The sequence below is a fragment of the Sturnira hondurensis genome, unplaced genomic scaffold (genome assembly GCF_014824575.4).
Source record: "Sturnira hondurensis isolate 20B ecotype Veracruz unplaced genomic scaffold, ASM1482457v3 Scaffold0008908, whole genome shotgun sequence".
Taxonomy (NCBI): Eukaryota; Metazoa; Chordata; class Mammalia; order Chiroptera; family Phyllostomidae; genus Sturnira; species Sturnira hondurensis.
In genome coordinates this window covers 5,022,268-5,040,141 of record NW_028081539.1, presented here as the reverse complement: position 1 = coordinate 5,040,141, position 17,874 = coordinate 5,022,268, and the positions used below count along the sequence as shown (strand labels likewise).

The window sequence follows — 17,874 nt, the reverse complement described above, 5'->3', positions numbered from 1 at the left end:
TTATAGAAGAGAAACAGTATCCTTGGATTTGGACCTTCAGTGAAAATACTGAGTTTTGGTTAGTGAAGCAAATGTTTTCTTTATAAAATCTGCCAAAATGAAAATATTTTACTAAAAAAAGTGAACTCTCTTTAGTTATCTGTAGTTATGAGATCAAAGCTAATGGTATCTAATTCTCAAAGCAACCTCTTCAATTCTCAACTTCTTTTTATCTCAGTAAGGTGGTATCATATACATATTTTCTATGTTCTGCAAGAAAAGTTTTTCAGCAAGAAATGGCTCAAAGTGTTCATACACTCACATTATACCTGAGTGTTCTGAGATGGATGAAGAAATATTCCTGATTAGTGAGAAAACGAGCCTGGGGGAGACTCATTTCTAAATGAAGAGAAAAACGAGATTGATAGAACGCAAAAGGAAACAACTCAGAAGCAGGAAGGAAAACAGAAGCACATATTGTAGTGATTCTCAAATAGTTAAATCGAAATTCATAAGCTCCTACAGAAAGTAAATAACCAAATTTCATTTTTACAAAAATAACCTGAATATATAGAAAAAACATGCCAGTTTCTTGAACGGTGACATAATATTCTCAAGTCAAGTCTCTCTAAATTAATCTATTTATTTAATGTAATGTGTATTTTGAGGATAGGGTTTTAGACAAATTTACTTAAAATACAATTAAAACAAATAAATATATAAAGATAATTAAGAAGGGGCTGATAAAAAGAATTAAAAAGAAGTCTGGCATATTAGATGTGAAACCTAATATAAAACCACATTAATGAAAACTATGGTACTTAAACAAAACAAATAGACCTTGGGGACAAGAAAAGATAAGATAAACGGGGCTACTGCCCAGTTTACCCTTTTTTACAGGGGCTTCAGGCAACGGACCTCAACTCGGTAAACTGCAGTCGCCTCATGTAAAATAAAAAGTTACTTCATACAAATGTTGTTAGGACAAATTTCTCACAGATAGAATACAATTTAAAAATCCAATGAATACTAGCGACTATTACCACAGAACAGATAGAGATCCAGGAATGATAAAAGCATTTTGTGTCCTAGCTGAATGTTTGTATTGGTGAGAAAAGAACAGGTTATGTAAAAAACGGATAGCAGTGTGTTTGTAGAAAAATGCATTTCTAACCACAAATAAGAATATAGTACAGTTGGAATACAGATTTAATTATAAAGCCAAAGAAAAGATGGGTAATTTGGGGGTGTCAAAGGTCCTTCTAAGCAAAATTCCAAAGGTGTAAGGCATAAAGGAAAGGCAGTTTATCAATCCTAGTCTTCATCCTTCTTTCCCCAGGATTTCCCTTTAGAGTCTAGGACTTAACGGCTGTCGTGGTTCTCTCCAGCCTCATGAGTCCCTATATCTGTGTCTCCTCAATATTCTCTTCTGACCTCTTAATGATGCAACATTTCAGTGTTCCTCATCGGTCCTTTTCCTCTCTCTCTACTGCCTATCTACACATTTCCTTGGGTCTAAGTATTGTCTGCTGATTGCTTCTGAGTTGGTATCTGCAGCAAAGACTTCTAACCCTAAACCAATTTTTCTGTATCCAACTGTCTACTCACCATCTCTATCTAGATGTTTAGTAGGTTTCCTGAATATACCCCAAACTGAAATGCTCCCCTTCACCCCCCAAATCTTATCCACTCCCAGCCTTCCCCATCTCAGTTGATGACAATTCATCCAAGTTCAGGTGAAGATTTTGGTACATCTATGACCCTTTTCTTCTCCTTAAACTTCACATGTAATTGATTATAAAATCCACTGAAATTCTAAAATATATCAAGAATACTCTTACTACTTCATTCCACCCTAGTTAATGCTTAGGGAGGGTTATGGGAATCAGGAGGTGCAGGTTTACTTCCAGAATATACTATCAAAAACATCCTTTTGTTATATAAACAGCCAGTCAAACCACTTAACAATGAGGATATGTTTTGGGAAAAAATGCATTACTGCGTGACTTTGTCACTGTGTGCACAGCACAGAGTGCACGTACACCAACCCAGGTGGTATAGGCTACTACACACCTAGGCTATGTGGCACAGTCTGTTGTTTCTAGGATTCAAGTCTGTACATCCAATCACTGTACAAAGCAACAAAGATTAAAACTAGCACAAAACAAACTGATACAATCTAGGGAGGTAGTAAATGATGTATATGAGGCTGCTACCAGCATAACGCAGCACGCTGTTTTGCAGAAAATGTTGTTTAGGAAGTAGAAAGAGTGCACTTTAAGGTATATAGCACAAATATATAAACCAATACATATACAATGAATATACTGTCAAGCATTATGCATTGTACATAAGCTTATATGCAATACTTTTATGTGACTGGCAGCTCAGTGGGTTTGTTTACACCAGCATGCCAACAAACCCATGAGTAATGCATTCGGTTAAAAGGTTATAATGTCACTAGGCGACCAGCCTCGGTGGTAAGGATGTTTTAGCTCCTTATAATCTTATGGGGCCTCCATCACATGCATTGTCCACTATTGATTGAAATGGCACTATGTGGCACAGGACTGTTTATATTCATATGATTATGTAAGTATATGTCTCTGTGTGGTATGTATATATATATATATATATATATATATATATATACATAAACATATACAATAATATATATATTAAAATGAGAATGATCTATTTAATAACTAATGGTATTTTTCCCTTTGTGGTGGGATTTTAAGTAATTAATTTTCTCTGCACTTACCTATATTTTCCAGATATTTAAAAGCAAAGAATAGTAGGACTGACATCACCAAAAACAACATAGGTTGCTCCTGACCTTGTTCCTTATAGGAAGAATAAGTAACTATTTTTTGTGGACAAGACACCACTGGGAGAATCCCACAATGCCAGGCTGAGGCAGAAGCACCCACTGCCCCACAGACCAAGACAGACTGCATTAGGAGGGGGAGAGGAATGGCTCCACTCCGACTGCTTTGCTCCTCCTCCCACTCAGCGCGGCACCACGCCAAGAGGTCTCCCCCAGCTCCCTCAGTATTGTGGATCACTGCCTGGGAACCCCTACTCAGTTCTCAGCCTATGGGGATCACAGTGGGTCTCAACTACTAGGAGTCTGATTGTAACTGAGAGGGGGGTTAAAACAATGAGCACGTGGCAAACCAAAATACCACGGGCAGAGACCCAGTAGTAGAAACAACCATTGGCTTTGCTCACCTACAGAACCAAGTAGATGCCCTTTGGCCAGGGAAATCAACGGGGTTAGGTCTGCCTGACACAGCTGCTCAAATGGAGAGTTTTGCTAAGCAAAGAGCCTGGTGAGTCCACGCTGAAATAAGAGACTTGAGTCATAGCCCCGTCTGCTCAAAATGACTGGTGAGAACACCTGGAATCTGTGAAACTGAGCACCACTTCAGCATGGCAGTGGGGTAAACAGAAATTACAGTCTAGAGAGCAAAGCCAGTGGCATTGCTGGGCCAGGGAGTTTGGAGTACAGATCAGCTCGAGTTAAGGCCCAAAACAAAGGGTCTTACAGTCTTTAGTTCTGATTCTCCTGTGGGAGAAAGCAGGGAAACTACTTCATACCCCTCTCCTTGCTGGACATAGGCTTTAGCCTGCCTGGCTAGGGAGCTACCAGCGCACATGGGAAGCTGCATAGTCCATCCAACAGCCCCACATACAGTGAAACTTAGAGAACACAGCCCACAGTTCTTCCATCTGCAGAGAAAAACCAGTGGTTTCACCTGACCACTCAGTATACTCTTGCCAGACTGGGTCCCCCTGAAAGTGACCTATGCAGGCCGAGAGTTCTGTCCAGCTGGTCTCAGCCAGTGGCACTCCCCAGACTCCCAACCTCAGAGCTCAGTGACTTACTCAAAAACAGACCCTGATAACAGGCCCCACCAGCCTAGGGAGGGAAGAAACAGATATGCCCGGAAGCCCAACCTGAGCTCAGCGATGCAGAGGTGCCTCTGCAAAAGCACAGCTGCACACACTTAGTTACAGCAGAAAGGTTAAAGGAGAAGGTAAATAAAAGCAACTACAGCTACTACCACTTGAAGGTAAATAAAAGCAACTACAGCTACTACCACTTGGTAACAAAGATAAATTACTATTAGCGGGAGAACTATATTATTTATATAATGTTTTATTCACCCCTCATGGTAACCACAAAGCAAATATGTATAGTAGAGACAAGACCATTAAGAAAAAAAAAAGAGAACAAAAAGGTGAACAAATCGCCATGGAAAACCACCTACTTACAAAGACAGAAGGAAAAAGAAACAATGGGAATAATAAATTTCCACATAGCAATAATCACCCCAAATGTAAATAGACTGAACTCACCAATCAAAAGCCTGAATATGTGCTGCCTACAGGAGACTCATCTCAGCTCCAAAGACACATGGGGGCTTCAAGTAAGAGGATGAAGGATAATATTCCAAGCATATGGAAACCATACGAAACAGGTATAGTCCCATGTATATCACACAATACATATGTCAAGCGGAAAAGTGTAAAAAGGGGTAAAGATGGCCATGAATGGTATTACAAGGGTGAATACATCAAGAAAATGTAACAGTCACAAATACGCATGGGCCCAACAGCCAAGCACCTAAATATAGTAAGTGAATTGAGTTATTCCTCTGTATCCACAGACAAATGTCTCCAGGAACCTGCCTCTAGCCCAACAGATACCTAAATTTGAGGATACCCAAATATGTAATAGGATACTATTTGCATATAAACTATGTACATCCTCCTGTAAATTTTAAATGATCTTTAGATTACTTATAATAATACAATGCAAACTGGTATGTAAATATGAAAAAAGTCTGTACATATTTAGTGCAGATGCAACCGTGAAGGTCTAATTCATAATACATGTCAGACTGAAAATAACATTTATTTTTCCAAATATTTTAGATCCATAGTTGGTTGAGTTCATGAACGTAGACCCTGCAGTACAGAGGGCTGACTGCAATACAGATCTTAGACAAGAGAATGATACAAGGACTGTAGTGTACTTCATGACCCCACTATCGACAGTGGATTCATCATCTGGACAGAAAATCACAGAAATGCTACAACTGAACTACACTTCATCACAAAAGATGGCTGCGGGGGCGGGGGGAGAGCGGGGAGGAAAATGGAGACAACTGTACTTGAACAACAATAAAAAAAAGTTTTAAACGGTTAAAAAAACAAAAGAATATAATAGATACATACAGAACATTACAACCTATAGCAGCAGAATATACGTTTTTCTAAAGTGCACATGGAATGTTCTCCAAAGTAGGTTATACGCCAGACCACAAAACAAACCTCAGCAATTTTAAGAAAACTGAAGTCATACCAAATATCTTCTCTGACCACAATGGTATGAAAGTAGAAATCAATGACAAGAGAAAAGAGAGAAAGTCTATAAATATTTTGAAAAATAACACACGTCTAAACAATCATTGGTCAAAAACAAATGAAAATGAAATTTAAAAAATGTAAGAAATTGGAAATACAACATATCAAATATTGTAGGAAAGAGCAAATGCAGATCTGAAAAGAAAGTTTATAGTAATAAATGCTTATATGTATTAAGATATTCTCAATTAAACAATCAATCTTTGCACTTTAACAAGCGAGAATATAAACAAATTAAGACCAAAGACAGCAAAAGAAAGAAAATAATAAAGATCCAAGTGGAAATAAATAAAATAGTGACCAGAAAAACAAAAGAGACGATTAGCAAAACTAAGAGCTAGTTCTGCAAAAAGGTAAACATAGTTGACAAACCTTTAACTAGACAAAGAAAAGGCCTGGAAATGAAAGATAACAACTGATACTATAAAAACACATAGCATTATTATAAAAGACTATGAACAATTACATGCCAACAAAATACATAACCTAGAAAATGGATGCATTTCTAAAGAAAAAACACAAACTACCAAGACTAAATCAGGAAGAAAAAGAAATCTGAACAAACCAATAACAAGTAAAGAGAGTAAGTTAGTAAAAAATCTCCTTCCTCAGCAAACTCCAGGACCTGGAGTTCACTGGCCAATTCTACAAAACATTTAAAAGAATAATTAACACTAATTCTCCCTAAGTACTTCCAAAGTCATTCTATGCAACCAGCAGTCCTTTGACATCAAAACCAGATAAAGATAGCACAACAATACAAAACTATAAACCAATGTCTATTAAGATTATAAGTACAAAAATTCTCAAAATCAGCAAACCAAATATAATAATACATTAACAGAATTGTACATTCTGATCGAGTGGGATTTATCCCTGAGATTAAAGAATGATTCAATATACACAAATCAGCAAGTGTAATAGATCACATCAATAAAACTTTTAAAAGCATATGAATATCTCAAAAATATAGAAAGAACATTTGATACAGCATCCTTTTTCATGATTAAAAAACACTGGGTATATATGAAATGTACATCAACATAACAAATTCTATATACAACAAACCCCAAAATAACATTATCCTCAATTCAAAAAATTGAAACATTTCTTCCAAGATTAGGGAGTAAGACAAGTATTCCCAGTCATGACTCCTAATTAACACAATATTGAAAGTTCTACTGATGGCGAACAGGCAAAGCAAAGAAATATAAGACATCCAGACCAGAATAGAAGTAAAACTTGCACTATTTGTTGATAATATGGTTTTATAGAGAGAGAAAATTCCACAAAGTAAATAATAAATTGTTGGTATTACCAATAATTTCAATAAAGTGGCAGGTGAAAAATTCATTATTCTTTTTTACAATTCAACAGGTAAAAATCAATTGCTTTCCTTCACAGTAACTGAAGTATCTGAAGAAAAAATAAAACTGTCCCATTCACAATAGAATCCAAAAGAATAATAATACACTTGGGAGCAAATTTTAACAGCAAGGTAAAAGATATCTGCTGAAAACTACAAGACTTTGAGGAAAGAAATTGAAGAAGATGGAAACAAATGAAAAGACATCTGTATTCATAGAATGAAAGAACGACTACTGTTAACAAGCACAGTCATACTGCCCGAAGCCATCGATGGGTGCAGTAGAACACCTATCAAATTCCAAAGACATTCTTCACAGAAGTCGAAGAAACAACCCTAAAATCTGTATAGAATAGCAAAGACCCAGAATAGCCAAATCTATCCTGATAAAAAAAAGTTGGAGGTGTCAGGCTTCTTGATTTCAAACTATACTACAAAGCCATAATAATAATTTAAAAAGTATGCTGCTGGCATAAAAACAGACACATCAACCAGCAGAATACAATGGAGAGATCAGAGTTAACTTGAAGTATATACAGTTGACGAATATTGGACAAGGGAGTCAAGAATACCCAATGGGGAAGAGACAGTTTCTTCAACAAATGCTGCTGGAAAAACAAACAAACAAACAAACAAATAGCAGAATAATAAAACTGAACCCCTATCTTACACCACTCACTCAAAATGGATCCAAACCATAAAACCTGGGACCATAAAACTTCTAGAATAAAATGTAAGGAAAAAAGCTAAATGATATTGGCCTTGGCAATTTTTTTAACATGTCACTGAAAGTACAAACAAGAAAAGCAAACACCAACAAACAGAACTACATGAAACTCAAAATTTTCTGCACAGCAAAATGAAAAGACAACATATAGAATGGGAGAAAAATTTTGCAAACTGTATCAGATAAACTATATCAACTATATTTGGCTTGATATCCAAAATACGTAAAGAACTCAGTCTACTTACTAACAACAGAAAACCGACCTGATTACAAATTCAACAGAAGTGCTAAACAGACATCTTTCCAAAGAGGACGTCAAAATGACCAAAAGATGTATGAACAGATTCTCAACGTGACCAATGATCAGTAAAATACAAATAAAAACCACATGAAAAAGTGACTACATTTTTGTTTACCATAGACGAGGAGTGGGGAGAGGAGAAATTGGAGGAATGTGGTCAAATATATACAAATTTTGAGTTTATAAGGTAAATGATAGGGATGTAATGTACAACATAATGTTTGTAGTTACTGCTGTTGCATAACATACAGGAAAATAAAGAGGGTAAATCCAAGAAGTTCTGATTACAAAGAGAAAATCAGTTTTTATTGTATCTAGCTGAGATGATGAGTGCTAAATAAAACTTAAGTAAATGTTAATTTAGTTACAAATAATTATGTACTAATTAAGTTGTTAAATAAACTTAAACTCATTTCACAATATATGTTAAGTCAGATGTTTAGGCTGGATACCTGAAACTCATAGATCCATGTCAGCTCTATCTAAGTCAGAAAATGAAAAAAAATCAGTAAACCCCTTTATAACTGCTTTAATCAGCAATATTAAATGTAATTTATTAAGTAATAAATGTAGAGTTTAGGCTTGACTGTACATGCTATATTATTTGGCAGGCAGGACCTCCATAAGTCTGTTTTCTTGAGGGACTGAGGAAGCCCTGAGGAATTATTACCACTATATTTTGAGGAGGAACTGTGCATAATAGCTGTGGCCCTGTGACACATGATTTCATGAAATATGGATTACTGTCATTAACAGGTCCCTGGATTTATTTTCACAAAACTAGCAATGCCTTGGAAAGATCAAATATCCTAATGACATCACCCATCTTTCCTAACTTGCAGTGTCTGAGTGATTAGTTTCTTCGCTTCTCCCTCACCCTCATTCATTACCACCTCAGCTCGCATGTACTTAGAAGCAATTCTCAGTCCAGCTGATTGTGAATTGGAATAATATCTCCCATATGTGTTCTTTATTTTGTCTCTTCTCCCATAATTTATCAATGGGAACGATCATCGTCGTCTCACTCCTAGTGCCTGACTGAGTCTCTCTCTGGTCTCTGCAACTTCACATTTTCATCTCTGCAGTACTCCAAATCCTAACAGGCCATCCTCCACCCAGAATTTGGAATGAATTCCATAAAGCAAGGCATTAATCAAACCACTCCAGTTTAACATATCCAGTGGCTGTACACTGCCAGTAAAAGTAGAAAAACAAGACAAAAATCTCTCTCATGTTTAGTCCAAAGGGTATCTCTTCTGGGTTCCTCTGACTTCACTTGAAACTTTTCTGCTTGCCTTGGAAAGTCTCCAAGGTCAGTAACCCGAGCTTACTCTTGCATGCATCCTCCCTAGTACTAGAGTGCTTCATTGTTTGAATTAGAATTATAAAGTTAAAAAATAAAGTAGAAAGCAGGATAAAAAATTTTCCCACACTATGGATGGAAATAAAATTCCGAGGAAGGCTTTGGGTTACAGAGATTCAGGCTACTAACATTTTTATTTTTATTTGGTAATCTGTTAAAAGTTACATCCGTAAAAGACACAATTGAGCAATGTCAAGAAAGGATATTCCTGACTTTGCCCCCCAAAAGAAGCACAAGTAACAGCTATTCATGCACAAGACACCACTGAGAGAATCCTAGAGGATGGAGTGAGGCTGAAGCACCCCTCTGCTCCACAGAAACCATTAGAAGCCGGAGAGAAATGTTTACACAAGGACCACACTGCCCCTCCCCCAAGGCAGCACAGCACACCAAGAGGTCTCCTCTTAGCCTGTGGTAACCCTGGTGGAAAAAAGAAAGCCCAGGGGCAACATTTAGCCCCCTCAGAATCATAGGTTACTCTGCAGGAAACCCAACACTGGTTTTGCTCCTTAGAGACTGCAGGGGAATCTGCCGGGCTCAAACACTTGGAATCCCATTGTGACTGAGAGGGAGAAAGGCACTTGGAACAACCAGCACTCGGATCTTGGCAAACTGAGTTCCTACCTGAAGAGTCCGAGTAGTAGTGTCTACCAGTGGCTTCGCCCCTCTGCAGTACCAAGCTAGTGGTGCAGTTTGACCAGGGAACTTGGTGGAGATCAGAGTTGCCTAATTTGGGTCTTTGAGTGAGGAATTCTACCAACCTTGGAGACTGGTCTGACTATGCTCAGGAGAACTGAGTCAGCCTCGCCCACTACACAGTGTGGCTCCCAGGCCCATCTGACCAAAAGGGCGAAGGAGAAGACCTGGAAGCTGTGTAACCTCGCTACACTGGGACCAAGAGCCTGGCAGGCAGATCTGAGCAGCCTCAGAGAAAGGCCAGTAATGGTCATGAAGGATTCCCTTTGCTCCATCCAGAGAGGGGGTTAACTCATAGCATCTCCTGCTGCTAAATGCAGGTCCTGACTGCCCCCTAACCAAAAAGCCTGTTTGGGAAAACTTGGAGTTGTTGAATTAGGCCCTCTCAGTTCCTCCCAGCAGGAGAGCTGAGTCACATACTTAGCCCACTATAGAGCCAGCCTCCTGACCCTGCCTGACTAGAGGGCTGGCAAGAATCCTTGGAAGCTGCTGCCTAACCCAGCAGTTTGAATTGAGTGTCAGGAAAGCAGAGCTGATCACCCCAAGAAGAAAGCCAGTGGCCCCACTGGTGCAGGAAACTTGAAACACAGGTCTTCTTGAGATAAGACTACAAAGAAAGATGCTTAATAGCCTTAGAATTGCTTCTCCCACTGAGTCCTTGTATGGAAACTAATCTGTAGGCCCACATTATTGCTAAATATACCCTTCTGCCCTCCTGATCAGAGAACTTTAACAGAGCATACATAAAGCTGGGTAGCTCATTCAAAAGCCCTGGTTATAGTAGCATTTGGACAGCCCAGCCTGTGGCTTTCTCTCTCTACCTGTTGAGGATATCTACTGCACACTCTTGCCTCACTGGGGTCCCATGCAGGCTTTGGGTCCTTTCATGCTATGCTACCTTGCCAGGACAGAGAAGCTAATTTGTAGCTGTCCCTAATGATGAGTATAGTGCAGTCACAATCACTACTATGCCTAACCAGAGAATCCAGGCAATCACACAGCCTACCCTACAGTCTCGTTAAGGGTGGGAACCAAGCCAGCAGTCTTATCCAGTTGCTCTCAGCCAGTGGAATACCTTCCACCCCTGATCTCAGAGGTCAAATAGTGCCTGTTTTCTTTGAAAGATAAACAAGATTGATAAACCTTTAGTCACACTAATCAAGGAAAAAAGAAGAGAGGACCCAAATAAATAAAAGTAGAAATACAAGAGGAAAAGTAACTGACACCACTGAAATACAAAGAATTATAAGAAAATATGCCAACAAATTGGACAATGTGGAGGACGTGGGAAATGCATAAAAGCGTACAATCCCCCAAACTAAATCAAGAAGAAACAGAAACTCTAAACAGACGATTATGACTAATGCAAGTGAAGCAGTAATCAAAAAACTTCAAACAAACACAAGTCCTGGACGTAATGCCTTCACAGGCAAATTTTACCAAACATTCAAAGAAGAAATAACATCTATCCTTCTTAAAATATTCCAAAAAAATCAAGATCAAAGGAAAACTCCCAAGCTCATTCTATGAGGCCAGCATTACCCTAATTCCAAAACCAGATAAAGACACTACAAAGAAAGAAAATGATAGGCCAATATCCCTGATAAACATAAATGTTAAAATCCTAAAAAAAAAAAAAAATGGAGGGGGAAGGTGGGAGGGTTTTTAGAAACACCTATAAAGGACACATGGCCAAAACCAAGGGGGGGGGGTGGGATGGGGTGGGAGGTGGGGATGGTGGGGTTGGGGGGCAGTGGTGAGGGGAAAATGGAGACAATTGCACTTGAACAACAGTAAAAAAAGTTAAAAGATAAAAGAACACTCAAACCTGCACAGCCCTGTCAATGCGTTCATTTTGGTCTTCTGGTCTCCAGACTGTGAAATAATAAATTTTTTAAGCCAAAGAAATAAAGTAGTCAATTCAAAGGAATAAAAAGGGTAAAAATAAAATGAAACACTTTATTTTGTTAACTCCACTAACTGGATTCTTTTAAAATCCCCTTCATAATATACAATTTGTAACAGTATTTAATCTTAGGGTAGAAGTGATCTTAAAATTATTAGCAAACCAAATCCAGCAATACATCAAAAAGGGCACAGCACCAGTGGAGAGGCTCAGGTGGTCCGTGCATTGCCCCACACGGCAAAAGGCTTCGGGTTTGGTTTGTGGTGAGGGCATATACCTAAGCTGCAAGTTCAATCCCTGTTTGGAATGTGTATGGGAGGCAGCCTATGGATGTTTCCTTCTCACACCGATGTTTCTCTCTCTCTTTCTCATACCCTTTCTCTCTCACCCCTTTCCTAGCTCACTAAAATCAGTTTAAAATATCCTTGGGTGAGTATCTCTAAAAAATGACCATATACTATGATCAAATGGCGATCAAATGGTATTTTTTTCCTGGGATGCAAGTTGACACAATAACTGCAAATCAAAGTGATATACCACATAACCAAAATCAAGGATAGAAATCATATGATCATATCAACAGAGGAAGAAAAAGCTTTTGACAAAATACAGCATCCATTTATGATAAAAACTCTCAGGAAAGTGGTAACAGAGAGAACATATCTTGACCTAATAAAGGTCATTAGTGACAAAGCCATATCTAATACCATACTCAGTGGGAAAAACTAAAAGCATTTTCCTTTATATCAGGAATAAGACAGAGATGTCCATTTTCATTAGTCTTATTCAATATATCACTGGAAGACCAGCCACAGCAATCAGACAAGAAGAAGAAATAAAAGGCATCCATAATATAAAGAAAGAAGTAAAATTGTCATTGTTTGCAGATGACAGAAAAAGAAACTAAGAAAACAATACCGTTAACAATTGCATCAAAAATACCTAGGAATATATTTAACTAGGAATGTAAAAAGCCTGTGTGCAGAAAATTATAAAGCATTGAAGAAAGAAATTAAGAAAGATGCAAAGAAATGGAAGCATATATCATGTTCATGGATAGGAAGAATTAATATCATTAAAACATCCATACTACCAAAAGAAATCCATAAATTCAACACAATTCCTATCAAAACACCAAGGATATATTTTACATAATCAGAACAAATAACTAAAAAATTTATATAGAACCACAAAAGATCCCAAATATTCACAGTAATTTTGAGAAAGAGGACCAAATTTGGAAGAATCACACTACCTTTTATCAAACATAACTGCAAGGCCATAGTAATTAAAGTAGCATGCTACTGGTATAAAAACAGACACATAGATCAATGGAACAGAATAGAGAGCCCAAAAATAAACCTATGTCTGTATGACCAATTAACATTTGACAAAGGAGGCAAGAACATAGAACAGGGTAAAGACAGTCTATTCAATAAGTGGTGTTAGGAAAATTGGGCCTTCTTATACTATACACAAGAATAAACTCAAGACGGATTAAAGACTTAAATGTAAGACTCAAACCCATAAAACTTCTAGAAGAAAATACAGGCAATAAATAAATAAATTTCTTTTGGACATTTCACTTAATAACATTGTTTTCTGATATGTTTCCTCAAACATAGAAAACAAAAGAAAAATAAATCAATGGCACTGCAACAAACTAGAAAGTTTTTAAAAGAAACCATCAAAAAATTAATGGACAACCCACTGAATGGAAGAATATATTTGTCAATATAACATCTGATAAGGTGCTAACATCCAAAATGTATGAAGAACTCAGACAACTCAACACCAAAAACCAAATAATCTAATTAAAAATGGGCAAAGGACCTGAACAGATACCTCTTCAAAGAGGACATACAGACATAAGAAAAGATTTTCAACCTCACTAACCATTAAAGAAATGTAAATTAAAATCACAATGAGATATCACCGTATACCTGTCAGAATGGTTATCTTCAATAAATCAGTCAACAACAAGTACAGATGAGGATGTCGAGAAAAAGGAACCCTCATATACTGTTGGTGGGAATGCACATTAGTACAGCCCCTATGGAAAGCAGTATGGAGTTCCCTCAAAAATTAAAAATGAAACTGCCTTCTGACATAGTGATTCCACTTTTTGGTATTTATCCAAAGAAACCCAAAACACTAATTTGAAAGAATATATGCACTCCTTTGTTCACTGTGACATCTTTTGCAATAGTCAAGATTTGGAAGCAGTCAAGGTTCCATCAGTAGATGAGTTGATAAAAAAGCTATCGTATGTTTACACGATATTACTCAGGTGTAAAAAAAAAAAGAAAATTTTACCCTTTGCCACAGATGGATATATGTGGAGAGCATTATGCTAAGTGAAATAAGCCATTCAGAGAAAAACAAATGTGATATGATTTCACTCACATGTGGAATCTAATGAACAAAATGAACTAAAAAGGAAAATAGAAACAGACTCATAAAGACCAGGCTGATAGCTGTTGGGTAGGGTCAGGGCTTAGGTGCTTGAGGGCTGAGTGGTCAGGGTAGAAGTTTTGAGCAAAAAGGAAAAAAAAAGAGAAAAAACTCACAGACATGGACAACGACATGGTGACTGCCAGGAGGAGGTAGGTTGGGGGGAGGTGGAGGAGAGTACAGGGAATTAATGACGGTGGAGGGGACTTGACTTGAGGTGATGAACACGCACTACAGTGTACAGATCATGTGTTATGGAATTATGCACCTGAAACCTGTATAATTTTGTTAACCAGTGTCAGCCCAATAAATTCAATACAAAAAATAAAAAAATAATACAATTTTAAAAACAAGTGACCATAGGCCAAACAAGGTCAACTAAGTACAATCCAGTTTAAACAATTGTTCAAATAAAAAAATGTTCTTATGATTGTTATTATTAGTAGTGCTAATTGTAATGACTGTAATAATAGTACTGACTAAATATACTGTCACCAAGATAGTTGTTCCAGAAACTCTGCATCTCATCTCCGTTTCTCAATAGTACGCTTTCTACATACACAAAACGGAGAAACAGACTCATCCGGCTTGTGAGTGGAATTTTTCAAAATTATCCTTGAGAATGGCAAGAACAAATTACATGAAAAAATATGTACTGTTTGGTAGCATTTAAACATGTGTAGTAAAAGTTAATATAAAATGTTTGAATGTAAAAATTAGGTAAATAATTTTGTTTTTCTAAAAGAAAATAATAAGCATATGGAAAACATTACAAGGAAAGGCACATTAAGCTAAAAGTCTACTAAGTTTGAGAAAAAAGGCACTAATACTTTTTCAGGAGAAAGTTAACTATTTTATATTCTGCTTTGTCTCTGTTCTACCTATTAATGTGGTATTGTTATTTGTGGTATTGTATCTTATTTGTTTTACTCTGTTTTTATCCAATTAGGAAGACTCAAATCATTTGAGTGTAGAAAAATCACAACTGTGCAATTGTTTGCTACTAAATTGATTAAACAGTTTGTCCACTGGTATTTCACTTAGGTACTTGGGAGTATATGAGGGGTGAAGCTTAATTTTTACATAAAAGACAAGTACACTGGGCCATATATGTTTCTTCTATTACTAAAATGTTGTACATTTTCTCACCTCATTTTCTTGTTCTTTTGGTTTTGAGTGGTTATAAATATTCCACACTTAAAATCTATAGTCTCGACATTATTTCTCTATATTAAGTACCTCTGATAATTATGAATTCTCGACTTCCATATAACCATCTACATATAGCCCTATGTCATGTCATATGTATATATCATTAAAAATACAATAACGTGGAAACCCAAGAAAAAATTCTCCAGGACCCTCTACTACACAATTAGCATGTGCTTTCCAGACTGAGGGGGATGTTCTATTTATAACTCTTTTTTGTTTCCTACCATGTAGCCAAGTTTCCACTTATTACATGTCTGCTTGCCTTAATATTAACATCCAGTATGGAACACTGTAAACTGCTTCTCAACCCCTAAATTAAAGCAAATGATATCCACTCCACATCTTACACCAGTTTTACTAGAAGCCACTTCAAAGATTCCACTTTAAAAAATGAAGTATGGCCACTGCTTCCTGAAGCCAAGGTTAGCCCTATTCATAATGAAGTGAAACTTTCTCTGATTTCTCTTCTACTTAAACACTGACAGTTTTTTCTAAGAGATTTTTTCCTCCTCCACTAAAAGTAAGCCGGGTTATTTTGCTGTTGCTGTTGCTGATAAGGGAGGGGGTGGGGAGTGAGAAAAGGACTGTGCTGCGTGGGTGTGTCCTGGGACCAGCACAGGTGTGTGTGCAGTGATGTTCGAGGACCACATTTGGCTCTTTGCCAGCATAAAGATCGTTTTAGCTATACACAGTTTCAAAGAGATCAGCAGATGTATATTTCTTTCTTGCGCCATCACTGGTCTATCAAGCTGTATGAAAGTGGACAGCAGAAAAGGCAAAAAAAAAAAAATCCTCTACAACTCTAAGTTTTAGCTTCCTGAACAGATCTCTAAGTTTTAATCGTTTTCTCAATTGTTCACTTATACTGGGCTCTCCAGCCTAATGTCATGTTGCTTATTACACAAGGCACTGTCACCCACTTCACTACTGATGCTGTGAGCCTAACCTAAGGTCTGGGGCAACATCACACTGGACTCTCTCTTGCCCTCCATGTATTCAGAGATCTCGGACACATAGCAAAGGAGCAGAATATAGTTACAGATGCCTACAGTCACACTTCCTACTACCACAGGAGCGGCTGAGAAGTAGAACACCCATGCCTAGGCACAGACACACAGCACAGGAGGGCTTAAACTGGAGAAGAGTTACTCCTGAGGTTTTTCATACCTAAAGGTACTACTAACCCCCAGACTTTTCAAAGTAATTTATGTTCTTGTGTCTTTCAAATTCTGTAGGCAATGGGAATCTGAACGCTACATCCACATGAGGGTAGACAAAAGGTTATGATGGACAAAGGGAGACTTTGTATTTCTCCTCCAACTCAGGGCTAGGCCATAAGAATGAGTGTGCTTGCCTTCTCCCTTTTCGAGATGCCATTATGGCGGGCCCACCCTTGGGCTGCGGGGGTGGTGCCTGTCTTGGGGGATCTCAGCCTTACACCGGTTCTCACCCACCTTCCCCATCTAGCTTGGGTCCCAGGTTCTTTCGTGCTCCCTTGTCCGGCTGTTCCAAGGTGGGCAAAAGGCTCTAGGATTTCAGTTCTCATCTCTCTATAAGTAAAGACTACGCAATTCAACTAATTCAGCAAATGTTATTAAAGCTTAGTTTCTCCTGGGAATATACTGGTTTTCTTTTAGGTCCTAGGACAAGATCCTCCCCTCTCTCAAGGCCTTTTGCCCAAATGGTGTTTCATCTGCTTGAAGTATTGTTTTGACAGACTGGTGCATATGTGTGCACACATGCACACACCCTTTACTGGGGTTAGTTCCTTCTCATTCTTTAGATCTCATTTCAAATGTTACCCTATCAGATGGGCCTTCCCAAACTGTTAACATCACAATGTGGCTTCAGCAATACTTTGCACTTGGGCATTTTCAAGAGGCAGTGTGTCCAGAATCAGAAGTCCAGGTTCCCAGACTTTGCACTGTAGACCTGTTCCTCAAAGAACTAAATTATCATTTATTGTATAACAATACAGAAAGAAAATAATTATTCGATGTATTGCCATATAGATGATAGATCCAAACAGAGAAGAGAGAGAGGGAGAGAGAACACAGAGAGAGGGGGGGAGAGACAGAAAGAGCCAGGCCGCACCTGAGACACACCTCTTCAGGAACTTAGGAACTTAGGAACTTGCTGGTTAGGAACACTTAATAAGTTACAGTTGCAGCTGAACACAGAATTCTAAAGTGATGCCTAGTTCTCTATTGTTTTAGAAACTCAAATACCTAGGGAAGGAAAATCGTAAAAATTCCCATGTCCAGAAGTCCGTGGGATATGATTTTCTGTTCTAATTTAATACAGTGTCCCTTGCCCGCTTCCAGAGGATAAATAAGGATTTGTGCACATACGTTACAAAGTCAAAATAAGCCCTTATGGAGCTTGATCTTCACATTGTTTTTAATTCCTGCCAAGCAACTGTACATTTCAGGAC

General features: G+C 37.8%; 1 protein-coding gene across 1 annotated transcript in view; it reads right to left on the bottom strand.

Moving 5' to 3' along the window:
• HMGCLL1 (3-hydroxy-3-methylglutaryl-CoA lyase like 1) overlaps positions 1-17,874 on the bottom strand; it is a 171,502-nt gene that overhangs the window by 64,654 nt on the left and 88,974 nt on the right. The gene's annotated exons all lie outside the window — the stretch shown is intronic.